We start from the raw sequence: 16,407 nt of genomic DNA, 5'->3' as shown, positions 1-16,407 counted from the left end.
AGACATCAATTACTTATGTCTCCTAGGAAAAATTCATTTTAGATACACATGAATCTTTAAAAAAATAGTTTTGGCTATGTTTTGACCGATCTAGTTGATATGGCCGAAACTGGCTGTCACGATCCGAAATAGGAATCATGACCGGCCATGCATCTCAATATGCTTGAGACACACGAAGCCTTATTAGTACTTTCTATGTGTACGATGGCAAAATAAATAAATAAAATGAAGATCTGCTTTATTAAATTTAAACTAATTGCAATAAACATAAAACAATGTTAATGTTTTATAGTCTCTAAACGAAATAAATAAAACTTCTAATCTAAAGCATAAAATCCAAAAGAGCGGAAAAATAAATAGGTGAATCCTAAGTGGAGGCGGAGTCCGGGTACATCTCGCTCAGTCGCCCCACTGACTATTACCTGAGATAGATAAATAAATACAAAAAAAAAGGAATCCATGAGCCAACAAGCAACAATATCCATAACAATATGCAATAGGTATGCTCTTTAAATAATAACAATGATAACAATAGAGAGAGTCACAACTTGAAACTTTGCACAGTTTCAACATATTAACATCTTTTCAATATTTATACTGTTATATGTCTCAATGGGTCTAAACCCTGTGGATCCAACTAGAAGTCACCTTGAGATGACGCTTGGGACTTTTCTTGATAGCTGATCTGGTTAGGGTCATCAGATGGTATCACTATGTGATCAACACACTCTGTCTTTTTCACTAACTGTTGTGAGAAATTAGAGTCACCTAGGAAATTTCTCATTTATCCTAGGACTGTTTCCTAACTCTGCCAGAGTCACAAAAAAAAAAATCACCGCAGTGATATGATTTAGGACTTTCCTTTGAACTTCGAGATAGATTTGAGTCACCACGGAAAATCTTAAGTGATTTATACCGGGACTGTTCTCTAAGTCGTACCAATACTAATCTCATTTTTTTTTCATAATTTTTAATATTTGCACGAAGTATAGTGATCACTCAGTATAATGATTAAATGCACATAGAAAATATAACAATTAAATTTTCGCACGTACAGATGAAATAAATAGATTTGCACACAGAAATTATAACAATTAAATTTTTGCACGTAAAGGTGAAATAAATAATTTGCACACAAAAAATTTACATGGTTTGATAAAGGTACGAAATACAATAAAATAAATATGTGAGTGAACCCACTCATCTTTGTCTAGGCAAGACAACTGAATCTCAAATCCCTAGCTCACATGCTAAAAATCACCACCAAGGAGTCACGTGGTGGTGTTTGATGGCTCCGGCGCCGCTCCGGCAGGCCGATTCCATGGCGTGACTCCGACGGTGAGGAAGAAGAAAGCGAAAAAGGGAGGAAGAAGAGAGAGAGAGAAGGGGGCTGAGGTGGTTAAGCAGAGAGAGAGAGAGAGGATTAGGGTTTTAATTTATAGGTTAAAAGATCAAATCTAAACTAGATTCGGATTTAGTGAGAATTGCGACTGCCTATCGCGTGCCGGAGAGGGAGAGGGGAGGGGCTGCACGTGCAGAGCTCGTGCACCCTCCTCTCTCAACCCCTAAATTTTATTTATTTATTTATTTATTCTTGTTTTTACACTGGCCAATCCTTAGAATCAGGATCCATTATCGCTGATTTAATTAGGGATCGACCAATTTTGCGAACCATGCTTTTAAGAGCTATATGCAAGACTATTTGACAAAAAAAATTGCATTCACTTCCATTATTTGTTAGGATATGCCATTATGAGAAAAAGTTATTGCTTTACCGAGCCCGTATAGTGGGGCCTAATTGTAACAAGGATTGTTTCATTATGTAGTTACAATAGTTTAGTCCCCTAGTGTACCTTGTTTCTTCAATGTATCAATATTCATGAATATTAAGCCATTATTGATGAACATTGAAGCCACTAACGAATTTCAATTAAAGAACTCTAATTAAGACAAAAGAAGTGATCCACTCTTGAAGACAATGTGATGCAAAATGTGGTGGAGAGAAGGAGGTGGAGGAGCAAACAAAAGGAGAAAAGGAATGGGGTTTCATATCGACCTTTAAAATGGTTTTACACCAATTTTCTCAGAGCAAAGTCAAATATCTCAAAAGAAAATACAACGGGTCTATATTACCTACAATAAAAATAAGCAAAAGACACCCTAAATAGGAAATAAGCAAAAGATACCCTAAATAAATAAAAATACAAAATTAATCATAGCCAAATACTTATAGGGGGAATCATTAACTGTCGGGCGCATCCTACGCTGGTACACACGCCATCGTGTCCTATCAATGATGCTCGTATCATTCTCCTCCGGTGGGAGAGAATTCGACCCTGTCGAATGTGCTGCTCTGCTACTCTCAAACTGCTCTAAAATATTAGGGTGATGCCTTTTTAAATCATGGTGATCAAGCCACGTGTTATCAAATATAGGTTGTCCTTTTCAAGTACAAAGTCCATATAACATCCTTCCAAGTGTAGTTAGGAACAAGTAAAGGTGTGTACAGTCCCGTATTCTATATTCGCTGCTTAGCGAGTTGACATGTGTGACATCGACTAACAAGTCTCATAACATCTCTCGTAAGGCTTGGCCAGATAAATCGATGTTCCTTAGCTTCAATAGTTTTCGCATACCCAAAATGTTCTGGTAGACCTCCAGTATACAATTCTCAAATTAAAAATTCCCTTAACGAGGTGCTAGGAATGTATAACTTTGAGGATTTTTATAGATAGTCATCCTGCAAGATGAAACTATCTATCTCTCAAGTTTGCGTTTGATAGATTGTAAACTTCATGAAAATTCGGACACAATACGTATTCAATTTTGATTTTATCAAAACTTATTACTTCTGCATTCATTTTTGGAAGAAGGATCATATGACGACTCAGTGCATCGGCAGCATTGTTCTCCACTTCAGATTTGTTTCGCAAGGTGTACGGATAATCCTAGAGAAATTCAACCCACCTGTCATGTCTAGCGTTAAGCTTCTTTTGGGAGTTGATGTAACGAAGAGCCTTATGGTCAGAGAAGATTACAAATTCTTGTGGGAGTAAATAATGCCTCCGGTTGCGAAGAGATTTAACCACATTATAGAATTCCTTATCGTAAGTGGTATATTGCTGCCTGATTTCATTTAGCTTCTCACTAAATTAGGCAATCAGATGACCTTCTTGGCTCAGAATTTCACCTATACCAATTTTAGAAGCATCATATGCGACCTCAAAGACTTTAGTAAAACTGGGGAGTCACATGACGGGAGCTCCCACCATTTTCCTCTTGATTTCGATGAAAGCTTTGGTGGCACTCGTTGACCACACAAATTCACCCTTCTTGAGGCATTTAATTACCGGAGCCATAATGATACTAAACCCTCTAATGAATGATAGAAGGTCAGCAGAGACTCCAACACTAGTCTCATTTTTTAGGCATTCTCTAAGTCGTACCAATACTAGTCTCATTTTTTTTTCACTAAATTTAATATTTGCACAAAGTATGGTGATGGACTAAGTATAATGATTAAATACACACAGAAAATATAACAATTAAATTTTGCAGATACGAATGAAATAAATACATTTGCACAGAAAATGTAACACTTAAATTTTTGCACGTAAGGGTGAAATAAGTAATTTGTACACAAAAAATTTACATGGTCTGACGAAGGTACGAAATATAATAAATAAATAAATATGTGAGTGAACCCACTCACCTGAGTCTAGGCAAGACAACTGAATCTTAAATCCCTGGCTCACGTGTTAAAAATCACAACCTTTAATAAATAACAATAATATTTTTAATAAAAAAATATTAAAATTTTTCTACAATTTAACTCAAAAATTATTAATTTGGGCCAAAATAATGGAACCGGGTCGGGTTCTTTGGATTCGGATCCAACCCGACCCGAATCCAATGACTTAATGGGAGAAGGCTAGACTCGGGTTGCCCGAGTCTGTCTTCTCCAAGCCGGAGAGAGAGAAAGAGAGAGAGAGAGAGAGAGAGAGAGAGAGAGAGAGAGAGAGAGAGAGAGAAAGAAAAAGTGCCGGCGGTCACCGCCGACGATGAATCGCCGGCTACACCCTAACCTCCCCGACATTCTCGCGACCCAGCAGACTATGAGAGGTGGAGGAGGAACCGTAGATGACAGTCGACAGCTCGACTCCACACCTCGAGCCATGAAGACTTCAGAGGAGTGCGCCTGCGACACGCGGTCGACGACGCGAGTTTTTGGCACACGAGCAACAGCGACCCGAAGCGCGGGCCGGCATAAGTCGCCGGTGAAGCCGAAGTCCCAAATTAGGTATTTTTGTTTTTCCCTATTAAACTTTAATTAAATTTGAGGGGTGGGAGAAAGCTTACCAAGGAGTCACGTGTAGAGCATGTGCACCTCATCTCTCAACCCTCTAAATTTTTTTTTCTAGTTCTTACAGATGTCATCAAAGTACACGACTAAAAATTGTCCCATAAAAGGTCGTATTACATGAGTCATCACTCTTATTAAAGTACTTAGAGCATTAGTTAAGTCAAAAGGCAAGACCATCCATTCATGTAACCCATCTTTCATTTTAAACGTATTCTTCCATTGTTGCCAAAGCATATACGAATTTGGTGATAGCCACTTTTAAATCTATCTTTGAAAAAATCGTGGCTCCTACCATCATATCCAGCATGTCATCCAAGCGAGGAATGGGAAAACAGTATTGTATCGTTATTTGGTTAATGGTGCGACTATTGAAGCACATGCGCCAAGTTCCACCTTTCTTCGGCGTTAACAATGTAAGAACCGCGCAATGACTTAGGTTTTTCCTCAAAAAGTCTTTTCTCAATAGCTTGTCAACTTGTTGTTTAACTTTAGCATGTTCAGTTGGAATAAATCAGTAATGAGGCAAGTTAGGAAGAGATGCACCTAGGATGAGATAGTATTTTACCGTTATTTGGTTAATGGTGCGACTATTGAAGCACATGCGCCATGTTCCATATTTCTTCGGCGTTAACAATGTAAGAGCCACGCAATGACTTAGGTTTTTCCTCAAAAAGTCTGTTCTCAATAGCTTGTCAACTTGTCGTTTAACTTTAGCATGTTCAGTTGGATTAAATCAGTAATGATGCAAGTTAGGAAGAGATGCACCTAGGACGAGATAGCATACTGAATGTCTCGCATTGGTGGTAATTTATCCGAGAGATCCTCAGGAAAAATATTCGAGAATTCTTCAGTCATGGGAGTGACCTCAAAAGGAATCAATTCAGGCTCATTTAGGATTTTTCGAGCGGTAAGAATCAGAATAGGAGTTCCTTAACTCATCTCACGTTCAATATTTCAAGCACTAATCAAGCTGACTTTACTATCAGGCTGGATGAGATTAAGCTTCTTTTCAACATTGCCATTTCTAGGCTACGAGAAAAGAATTTTGATATTCTTACCCTTATATTTAGACATACAGATATTTGAACGACTATAAATATGAACATCATTATCAAATAGCCAAGGCCTTCCAAGGATAATTTGACCCATGTCCATGGTCAAAAAATCGCACTAGATCTTATCCTTATAAGTTGTGAATTCTATTGGGACCGAATAATGCTCTTTTATCTCTAGCATAGTTGACTTGATTCACAAAATTTTGTAGGGAGTAGGATGGGGAATCACTCTCATGTTTAATTTAGAATAATGGTAGTGGACATGACATTTATACAACTCCCACTACACACAACCACTTTGCAATTTTTGCCTCCAAGTTTTGTGAATGTGTGGAAGATGGAGCTATGCCTCTAATCATCGTTGACTTTAGGTTGAGAGTACATATGACAATATATAATCTTGTGGAGTTTGTCTCAGACATCTTAAAATGGTTTCCCATTTGTCTTCAAAATCTTCTTTTCCCTATCTACATGGTGAACATATCCATCAAAGTTTTGTTTAGGGTCTTTTAAAAATAAAATTTAATTCCTCACCCTTCTTCTTTCCCCTTTCTCTATCCTCCATTACTTGTTGTGTAGTTTCCTTCCCTTAGCACCAACGAGTGGCACAACAACAAAGGTGGCAGCGTCGGCAGCAATGTCTAAGGCAGGGGAGAGGCCGGAAGGATCGGCGATGATGGTCGCAGGCCGCGTCGGTGGGGAACACTAGTGATGGCTTTAGTGGTGTTGGGGTCGTCGGAGTTGCAAGTGTTGGCAGCGGCAGTCGATTGCATGGAGGGGTTTTCGTTGGTGGCAACGTCGGTAGTGATGCGTCGCTGAGAAAATGAAGGGAGATTGAGGCACGGACGCCAACATCGTCAGCAGTGGGTGCCAATGTAAAGAATGATAGCGTCGTCAGTGAAAAATGAAGGCGTCGTCGTTGACGGAGACGGAAGGCGTTGTTGAGAAACTTGAAGAAGTCCAAAGCTCTAGTAGCGGCATCGTCGGTGGAAGGCGTTAAGGTGGCGTTGTCGTTGTTAGGTGGAGCAATGTCATTGAAGCAGCGGTGTCTGGTGGAGCGACGACGTTGGGGAAGCACTAGTATCGAGGTGGCGGTGGAAAGGGTGGGTTAGGGCTCAATGTGAGGTGAGGGAAGGTTAGGGATGAAGATAGCTAATGGGTTGAGGGATTTGATTAATGGGTTGGTGAGATGGCTAATGGGTCTAAGTGAGTTTGAATTGGGTTTGAGTTATTTGGTTAATGTGTTTTGGGTTTGAATCTAGTGGGTAAGAGTTTGGTTGGGTTGATAGGGTTTGGGTTCAGTTAGGGCGGAGGGAAATTTGGAAAATTGGGATGTGGAGGCAAAAAAGGAAGTTTAATCAAAAGTTTAGGAAAGAGGAGATTTGTTGGGATGTTGAGAAGAAAAAGGAAGTTTGGTAGAAAAGTTAGGAAAGAGGGAATTTGTTGGGATGCTTACAAAATATTAAGAAAAAGGAAGTTTGGTAGAAAAGTTAGGAAAGAGGGAATTTGTTGGGATGCTTACAAAATATTAAGAGCCAAAAATTGAATTTCAAAATTTCAAAATTCCTTTTATTTATTTATTTTTTTTACAGCAAAAGAGACGTGCTGCGTTTTTTTTTTCAGTATATGACGAAAATAAAGATGGATCTAAGTAGGAGATCATTGAATGATGCAAGAGCAAATAACTTTTGGAATCTTACGTGGTGATTCTGCTAAAACAACATACTTCTTTTGTTCCTCATCGATGGTAATCGGGGCTTGTCATGCGTCAGATTTTTTGGTGTTTCAGAGTTTGTGGAGCGATTGGTCATGTGAAGAACAAATATGGGGCGACATAGAATTCGGGAGGAGGGTCATAAACTGGGATCCTTCGCTTTGATACTAAAAATGATGTAAAACGTGGTGGAGAGAAAGAGATGGAGTTTCACATCTTCGCCTTTAACCTCACACCAATTTTCTCAAAGGAGCAAAGTCAAATAATCTTTAATAACCTTAAGAAAACATAATGATTCTATATATAGATCTACAATAAAAATAAGCAAAAGACATCCTAAATTAGAAATAAGCAAAAGATACCATAAATAAATAAAAATACAAAATTGATCATATTCTGTCGACGCCTCTTACGTCGGTACACATGCAATCATGTTCTATCAGTGATGTTCTCATCACAATGTCTATATGTCACAAGGTATAGATACTTGTTAAACTAAATTTGTGTGCTAATATTTGCAAGTCAGATTGCTAGTCCTCTAGATAACTATGAAGTCCACTGCACTTCTAACTTGTTGCGTTCTGGTCCTCTATCTATAGGTGCTTCAATTTATCATCCTACATCGCATCGTCAATGTTCTTAGTCATTTTATCAATTGAAGTCATCATATAGTGAAACTACCTGCAAGTCATAACACAGAACTGATGACGATGCTTGAAATAGAAAGAGTTGTCAATGTGTCATGAAATCCAAAACATTTTACCAGTTCAAGTCTATATATCATTCCTATAGAAATTGTCTAAGGCCAACACTTATTTATTATTTAAGGTGGTGATTTTTAGTACGTGAGCTAGAGATTTGAGATTTCGGTTGTCTTGCCTAGACTCAGGTGAGTGGGTTCACTCACATGTTTATTTTATTGTATTTCGTATTTTTGTCGGACCATGTAAATTTTCTGTGTGCAAATTATTTATTTCATCCTTATATGTAAAAATTAAATTGTTGCAATTTCTGTGTGCAAATCTATTTATTTCATCCATACGTGCGAAAATTTAATTGTTTTATTTTCCTGTGTGCATTTAATTATTATATTCAGTGCATCACCATACTTCGTGCAAATATTGAAATTTGTGAAAAGAAAAAAATGAGACTAGTATTGATACGACTTAGAGAACAGTCTCGGTATAAATCGTTTGCGATTTTCCGTGGTGACTCAAGTCTATCTGGAAGTCTAGGAGAAAGTCCTAAATTAGATCATTGCGGTGACTTTCTTAGGTGACTCTAGCGGGGTTAGGGAACAGTCCTAGGATGAATGAAAAAATTTCCTAGGTGACTCTAACTTCTCTCAACGGTTAGAGAAAAAGACAGAGTGTGTTAATCACAGGGTGATACCCTCTGATGACCGTAATCGGATCAGCTATGAAGAAAAGTCCCGAGCGTCATCTCGAAGTGACTTCTAGTTGATGTGGATTTACAGGGTTTAGACCCATTGAGACATATGATAGTATAAATATCAAAAGATGTTAATATGTTGAAAATGTGCAAAGTTATAAGTTGTGGCATCTCTCTATTGTTATCATCGCTATTATTTAGAGAGCATGCCTATTGCATATTGTGATGGATATTATTGCTTTTAGTTTAATTTATTCAGCATTAATATGAATTAAAATTTATTTGGTTTGTGAGTGGATTCCACTCACTGAGCTATAATTGTTGGCTCACGGGTTCTATTGTTTTTGTATTGTTATGTATTTCAGGTAATAGTCAGCGGGGCGACTAAGCGAGATGTACCCGGACTCCACCTCCACTTAGGATTCACCTATTTACCTTTTTGCTCTTTTTGATTTTGTGCTTTAGATTAGAAGTTTTATTTATTTAATTTAGAGACTCAAAAACATTAACATTGTTTTTTTTTATCTTCCTTGCAATTAGTTATAAAATCTAATAAAGCACATTCTCATTTTATTTATTTATTTTGTCATCGTACACGTAGAGAGTATTAATAAGGCTTCGTGCATCTCGAGCATATTGAGATGCATGGCCGGTCATGATTCCTATTTCGGGTCGTGACATCTCCGCCTCATATTGAGATGTACTCGGACTCCACCTCCACTTAGAATTCACCTATTAACTTTCCTCTCTTTTAGATTTTGTGCTTAAGATTAGAAGTTTTATTTATTTAATTTAGAGACTCAAAAACATTAACATTGTTTTTTTTATCTTCATTGCAATTAGTTATAAAATTTAATAAAGCACATTCTCATTTTATTTATTTATTTTGTCATCGTACACGGAGAGTATTAATAAGGCTTCGTGCATCTCGAGCATATTGAGATGCATGGCTGGTCATTATTCCTATTTCGGGTCGTGACAATGTTGGTATCAGAGTCTAAAAAATTGTGTTATCCTAAATCACCCTTAGAGTTGTGTGGAGGTCCGGTGGCATCAGCTCAGGTTCATTATGAAATTTTTATTATATTCAGTAAAATTTTTCTTATCTCATTTATAAATCTTGAAGGGACAATATGTATACGCGTCGTCGTCGACAAAGAGCTGCAGCCCAGAGTTTATCTCCTGACCGGAGTAGGGAGCCAGAGCTGGCTCCTGCTCAAGCGCCAGCTCTTGCACCTACTGCTATTCCTGGTTCGGGATCGAAAACTGTCACGATCCGAAATAGGAATCATGACCGGCCATGCATCTCAATATGCTTGAGATGCACGAAGCCTTATTAATACTCTCTACGTGTACAATGGCAAATTAAATAAATAAAATGAGAACGTGCTTTATTAAATTTTATAATTGCAATAAAAATATAAAACAATGTTAATGTTTTTGAGTCTCTAAACTAAATAAATAAAATGTCTAATCTAAAGCATAAAATCAAAAGAGCGGAAAGGTAAATAGATGAATTCTAAGTGGAGGTGGAGTCCGGGTACATCTTGCTCAGTCGCCCCGCTGACTATTACCTGAAATAAATAAACAAAAACAATAGAACCCATGAGCCAACAACTATAGCTCAGTGAGTGGAATCCACTCACTAACCAAATAAATTTTAAATTCATATTAATGCTGAATAAATTAAACTAAAAGCAATAATATCTGTCATAATATGCAATAAGCATGCTCTCTAAATAATAACAATGATAACAATGGAGAGAGATGTTATAACTTGTAACCTTGCACGTTTTCAACATATTAACATCTTTTGATATTTATACTGTCATATGTCTCAATAGGTTTAAACCCTGTGGATCCACATCAACTAGAAGTCACCTCGAGATGATGCTCGGGATTTTTCTTCATAGCTGATTCGGTTAGGGTCATCAGAGGGTATCATCCTGTGATTAACATACTCTGTCTTTTCCTCTAACCGTTGAGAGAAATTAGAGTCACCTAGGAATTTTTCTCATTCGTCCTAGGACTGTTCCCTAACCTCGCCAGAGTCCCCTAAGAAAGTTACCGCAGTAATCTAATTTAGGACTTTTCCCTGGACTTCCAAATAAACTTGAGTCACCACGGAAAATCGCAAACGATTTATACCGGGATTGTTCTCTAAGTCGTATCAATACTAGTCTCATTTTTTTCTTTTCACAAATTTCAATATTTGCACGGAGTATGGTGATGCACTGAATATAATAAAATACTTGTCAAATCCAAGACACGAGAAGGACATCCGGAAGCTCTACAAAGGGTTCTTGAACATCACCTTATTCACTGTCATCTGTAGGGGCTTTACCATTCATTGGATGACGTTTCTGCGGCGTGGTGGCAGGACCTTGTAGACTGGCAGTCTCCGAGAGGAACCTTCACCCCCCCTCGGGGGAGGCCGGGTGGGATGGTAGACTGATTCTTCACAGAAGCATTCCAAATGTTGGATGGACCATCTTTTCTCTTTCTTGCTGAGCTCACATATTTCTATCAACACCGGGGGGGGCAGACTCATTCGCTCTATGGGATGACCGGGTGCATGAACCACCTCTTCCTCAGCTGGAACAGTTGGGCCAGAGGAGATGATTGAAGCTTAGTGCCCAGTGCTCAACGCGGATTCTCTTGATCACTGAAGGCCAATATCGCTGTGTAACTTCTGCCCCCCCCTGGAGTAGCATGAACTTCTGCCAGTAAGAGAAGGGTGCTCCAGGCAGACGAAAGCGAAGAAGGAAAGGAGTGGTTTCCGGTTAGATCAATTCCCTCTTTCGCAAAGTGAGAGGCGGAAGTTGGAGGATCGGGCGGGGAAAACGGGGTTCGAACCCGCGACTTCTGCCGTGACAGACCAGCACTGTAAGTGGATTTAGTCTTTCAATCGCTACTCCATGGCAAATTTTAGGCCGCCTTGTGAGTCTCCTATAGAACAGAGGCATAGAATTAAATGCACAGAAAATAAAACAAATAAATATTCGCACGTACGGATGAAATAAATAGATTTGCACACAGAATTTGCAACAATTTAATTTTTACACATAAGGGTGAAATAAATAATTTGCACACAGAAAATTTACATTGTCCGACAAAAATATGAAATACAATAAAATAAACATGTGAGTGAACCCACTCACCTGAGTCTAGGCAAGACAACCAAAATCTCAAATCTCTAGCTCACGTACTAAAAATCGCCACCTTAAATAATAAATAATAATCAACTTTTTAATTTGAATAATAACAATTTTTTTTTTTAAATTTAAAAACCAAAAAGAACTAAAATGGGTTTAAAATTACCCATTGGATTGGGTTGGGCTGCTGCTGGCCCGGCCCAATCCAAAAAGAAATCAACTAAATCGGATTGGGCCGAGGCCTAGCCGAATTAATTGAATTGGACTCGGCTAACCCGGCCCACCAAATTAATGGTTCGGGTCGGGTCCCTTGGATTCGGATCCAACCCGACCCGAATCCAAACACTTAATGGGAGAAAGCCAAACTCGGGTTGCCCGAGTCTGTCTTCTCCAAACCGAAGAGAGAGAGAGAGAGCGAGGGAGAAAAAGAGAAAGGAAAAAGAGAGAAAAAGAGAAAAGGTGCCGGCAGTCACCGCCGACGATGAACCGCCAGCCGCACCCTAACCTCTTCTACACTCTCGCGACCCAGCATACCATGAGAGGTGGAGGAGGAACCGTAGATGGCGGTCGACGGCTCGACTCCATGGCCGGCGGCCCTGGAGTCATCTCCTCCACACCTCAAGCTATGAAGACTTCAGGGGAGTGCGCCTACGACACGAGGTCGACGACGCAAGACTTTGGCATATGAGCAACAGCGACCCGAAGCCGCCGACCGGCGTGAGTCGCCGGTGAAGCCGAAATCCCAAATTAGGTATTTTCATTTTACTCTACTAAACTTTAATTAAATTTGAGGGGTGAGAGAAGGCTTACGAAGGAGTCACGAGGTGGTCTCCGATGGCTCCGACGACGCTCCGGCAGGCCGATTCTAAGGCGTGACTCCGTCGGCGAGAAAAGAAAGAAAACGGTGGAGGAGAAGAAGGCTGGGAGGGGGGTGTTGAGGAGAGAGAGAGGATTAGGGTTAATTTATAGATTATGAGAGGATCAAACCTAATCCGATTCGGATTAGATGAAATCCACCCTTATCTGCGCTTCGCTGCATACCGGAGAGGGAGAGGGGAGGCACTTCGCTGCGTACTCAAGTCTATCTGGAAGTCTAGGGAAAAGTCCTAAATTAGATCACTGCGGTGACTTTCTTAAGTGACTCTGGCGGGGTTAGGGAACAGTCCTAGGACGAATGAGAAAAATTCCTAGGTGACTCTAACTTCTCTCAACGGCTAGAGAAAAAGACAGAGTGTGTTAATCACAGGATGATACCCTCTGATGACCCTAACCGGATCAGCTATGAAGAAAAGTCCCGAGCATCATCTCGAGGCGACTTCTAGTTGATGTGGATCCACAGGGTTTAGACCCATTGAGTCATATGACAGTATAAATATCAAAAGATGTTAATATGTTGAAAACGTGCAAGGTTACAAGTTATAACATCTCTCTCTAATGTTATCATTGTTATTATTTAGAGAGCATGCCTATTGCATATTGTGACGGATAATGTTGCTTTTAGTTTAATTTATTCAGCATTAATATGAATTTAAAATTTATTTGATTAGTGAGTGGATTCCACTCACTGAGCTATAGTTGTTGGCTCATGGGTTCTATTGTTTTTGTTTATTTATTTCAGGTAATAGTCAGCGGGGCGACTGAGCAAGATGTACCCGGACTCCACCTCAACTTAGGATTCACCTATTTACCTTTTCGCTCTTTTTGATTTTGTGCTTTAGATTAGAAGTTTTATTTATTTAATTTAGAGACTCAAAAACATTAACATTGTTTTTTTTTATCTTCCTTGCAATTAGTTATAAAATCTAATAAAGCACATTCTCATTTTATTTATTTATTTTGTCATCGTACACGTAGAGAGTATTAATAAGGCTTCGTGCATCTCGAGCATATTGAGATGCATGGCCGGTCATGATTCCTATTTCGGGTCGTGACATCTCCGCCTCATAATCATGTTCTTCTATCATCATAATCTAGTTTTGACTATACAGTATAATTATCTGAATGCCGCACAGGCTCCTGACCTCAGGTGTAGGCCGCTAATATAGTCATATATGATACACTCTACCCTTAACCCCGGGCTGAGTGAGTAGGGGGCACTGCCTTGTCAGAACTCGACTACTAATGATAGGTGGAAGTGGTGTAGTGTCTGTAAGTGTATAAGTCATGTCATAGTCATCATCATCATTATATTCTATATTCACAATATATATTTATGCAAGAGTTTATCATACAGGATACATGTAGAGCATTGTTACACTAATGCATATGCTAACTTTAATATTCTCATAATATCATGATGTGTAAACTATCAATAACTAGACATGTCAAGATATATCATGGTACACTAGATGCATGTATTAATACTGACATTTCCTACAGTGTCATGAAAGGTATAATAGCTGTAACTACATTATTCTAGACTTGTATAAACTCTACTCGCCTGAGGGGTCTCCACAGTACTCTAAATCTCCTCAGCTAGCCTGCTCCTCCGGAATCCCAAAATCCTCCTCACGCAGTGGCAATCCTATTAATTCACGCAAGTAAGGCCATACGTAAGATTCACGAATTAATAGAATAGATTTCCTTATTAGAGAATTTATGTTTAGGCGTATACATGAGTCAAGGGTCCCCTAGAGTGAGTTCTATGTTATCCTAAAGTTCACACTATTTAGATGATATTAAATTGTCATTAGGAGAGAGGTTAGCCTAATTAATCAGGTGGAATAGAGAAACATGGCTATAGAGTCCAAATAGCGCCAAATGGGCTAGGTTAGGGGTATTGGGTTGGGCTCAAACCTAACTCAATAGGACAAGGGAGGGCTTGGTGGGCTGCAGTCCAACTACAGCCCACAAGGTTGGCTAAGGTGGGCCGGGGGTCCAACCACAGCCCACCAAGGTTTTATTGGTGGGCTACAGTCTGCAGCCCACCCAAACCTTTGGGTTAGTGGGCTAAAGGCTTAGGTTGGTGGCCTACGGCCCACAGCCCACCAACACTTATCTCCCCCTATCCCCAGGGAGGGAGGGAGACAGAGGGGACGAGAAGCGGGGGCCTAGCGCTACCGGTGGCCCATGCCGCCGGCAGCCTGCCCCCGAGGTCGGCGGCTCGTGACCTCGTCGGAGGGGAAGGCTAGTCGGAGGGAAGGGGAGGGAAGGAGGAGGAGGGCCTGGCTTGGCTCGACGGCGGCGGGCATAACCCACGTCGCGGAGGAGTCATCGCCCATCCTCACGCCTACGGGGAAGCGGGAGTAGGTCGCCCCAGGGCCGGGGCGGCTAACGGGGCAGCGAGGCACACTCCATGGCCGTCGGCCATGGAGTCCCTCCTCCCAACACTAAGGCCCGAAGCCCGACTAGAGAGCCCCTTCCACCGGAGCTCTCTGACCGGCGGCTAGACGCGGGGTCGTCGGCCGCCGAGGACGATGGTGAGGGGGAAAGGTAAAATACCGAAATTAACGGCAAAGTAGAGGCTTACTGGGGAGTCGTGCAATTGGCTTCGTCGGCTCTGGCGTTGGCAGTCCGAGAGAAGGTGAGGGAGGGAGAGATGGTGCAGTGGGAGGAAGAAAATAGGGGAAGGTTGTGAGGGTGGTGAAGAAGAAGAAGAAGAAAGGGAGGAGGACGGGCCGGATGGGGGGATGGCAGGGGGTCTGCGACGCGTGTGTCGGTTTTTTTTTGGGTGTTACAATCTCTTTAAATCTCAACTTGAAGGGAACTAGATCACCTTAAGGGGATTTTTAGTTGCTAAAAAGTGAATGAGAAAAGTAATCACTTCTAGAAACTTCTCTACTTTTAATGTTTGGTTATAGAAAATAAATCAAATAAGTGAGTTTCGTAGTACCTATCAAAAGTAGCTAAACTTTTTCATTTTGACTTCTTTCCTTGAAAGGCAGTCACTTCATTGAAGTTGACCAATTTATTAAACTCCACTTTTTAATTACTAAACACACCCTAAGTTTCGTTGCGATCTTCTCCATTTCATTGCTATTTAGAGGCCTATGAGGCCTTATACTCAGAACTAGGACACTTAAATGTCAATTGTGATCTTCCTCTGCTTTTAGCCATTTAGATCATGTCATCATGTCATATTCTTCATAGTTGGAAGAATACTTCTGCTCTTAGAGATTAATTTCTCCGCAACATTCATAAAGCTTTTCTTCTATGTAATTTTATGTGCATCCAATCTGTAAGAAACTACTATTCTGGGTGGAAAATTGTCAGCAACGACTATTAATATGCTACAAATTGCAGAGCAACCCTTTCTTTTACTTTTTCATGGAAAGAAATGTTTAAAGAACATGGCTTTTTCAAAGTTCCCATGAAACCTCTAACACTCAATCCAGTGGTCTCAGAAGTGTATTGTCCTGAATCTCTGGCTTCAAAATCCTCTTCTACTGTTATATCTGTTAAATGTCAGAGATGGATCTGACTCAGATGGTCCAAAGCATACAAATTCCCCTCTTCTTTTGATTGCTTTGAGCAAGAGATTGAATAGGCTTATTCTTTGAGATGATTAAATGGCTAGAAAGATTACAAAAACTTTGTAGAGGAAGTCAATGATTTGTAGGGCTCCTTACTTGCCATGATTGTTAAGGCTTGCTCACGTGTTCGCATTGCATGGATTTGAGTCATGGAGATAGTGTCTGTGCAACAAGAGTAAGATTAGTCACTTGTACATGCCTTGTCTCATAGAATAACATTTTTATATGGTGATAATTTTGTCCTCAAAAAAATATG

General features: G+C 40.0%; 1 protein-coding gene across 1 annotated transcript in view; it reads left to right on the top strand.

The window, feature by feature from the left end:
* Nucleotides 1–16,407, top strand: part of LOC140783863 (uncharacterized) — a 30,833-nt gene that overhangs the window by 12,796 nt on the left and 1,630 nt on the right. The gene's annotated exons all lie outside the window — the stretch shown is intronic.

This window comes from Typha latifolia, chromosome 1, assembly GCF_019914945.1.
Source record: "Typha latifolia isolate L0001 chromosome 1, TyphaL0001v2, whole genome shotgun sequence".
Taxonomy (NCBI): domain Eukaryota; kingdom Viridiplantae; phylum Streptophyta; class Magnoliopsida; order Poales; family Typhaceae; genus Typha; species Typha latifolia.
The sequence above is the reverse complement of the archived record's forward strand: the minus strand, read 5'-3'. Positions and strand labels throughout refer to the sequence as shown.